We start from the raw sequence: 1,169 nt of genomic DNA on the forward strand, positions 1-1,169 counted from the left end.
CCCCATCCTGCATCATTTGCCACCTGAGGCAGCTGCCTCAGTCTGCTTAACAAAAGGGCCAACCACGTCTGCAATATTCTTAAGGGTTTTTAACTCCTCCTTGTTAAGGCTGAAATATACCGTACACTGATATTTTCAGCGGATGAAAATCATTCAGATTTTGCTTTAGCTGAGTCCTCAGGTTCACTTTAAGTACACAAATGGCTTTGGCTTTGTTACGTTAGTTTGATGTTTAGCAAACTGAAAGTTCAAGCTGGATTAATTGGCAAGTCAACAGCTGAAGTTCAAGGTTGGTGGATTAGATGGTTTTGTACTCAATCAGATTTTGCAAAAGAGCTGGCCTTGCCAGAAGCAAATCAGACATTTCAGCAGCAGCCCTGAAAAGACTTTCAGTCCCTTAAATCTCAAGTGGACCCACGAGGCTTCGATACCGCTGTTGTTGAGTGCTTTCAGCACTTGTGACCAAGTCTACCTAAATCTTCTGAAGGCTTTTGGCTACTTCCATAACAGTTCCTTACCTCTCCCCCCCCCCCAATTCAAAAAATTAAAAGTATCTGTGTGTGGTTATTGTTACACCAAACCATGTTCAGATGTTACTGTTTTCATCTCTCAATCTGCAATCCTAAGTATACTTTCTTAAAACTAATTTCCATAAGGAAATCAATTAGATTTATTTTCAAGCAAGACTGAAACTCTCTGAACGCGTACGTAGGAATACGTTTACTTGAACTCAGTATTTGAACAGAAACATAAGAATGACTGAGCTAAAACAATGTGCTCCTTTTCATATTGAAAAAGAAAACCACACGGAGTTCACCGGGGCAGGCCCAAGGCATATTGCTGCTTGAGGCAAAACAGAAAATGGCACAGCCCACAGGAATTGTAATTTGCTAAAGGTGCTGCTTTAGAGCAGGCTTCCTCAACCTCGGCCCTCCAGATGTTTTGAAACTACAGTTCCCATCATCCCTGACCACTGGTCCTGCTAGCTAGGGATCATGGGAGTTGTAGGCCAAAAACATCTGGAGGGCCGAGGTTGAGGAAGCCTGCTTTAGAGCATGGATAGAGAATATCAGGCTCAGAGACCAACGCAGACCTAGAGGCTGCTCCGTTAGGACTCAGGCCACCCTCTCTCCAGTCCTGCTTTGCACTCTCCTTGAGTGCCTTTGACT

Source organism: Podarcis pityusensis (assembly GCF_964106645.2).
Source record: "Podarcis pityusensis genome assembly, chromosome: 5".
NCBI classification, from domain to species: Eukaryota; Metazoa; Chordata; class Lepidosauria; order Squamata; family Lacertidae; genus Podarcis; species Podarcis pityusensis.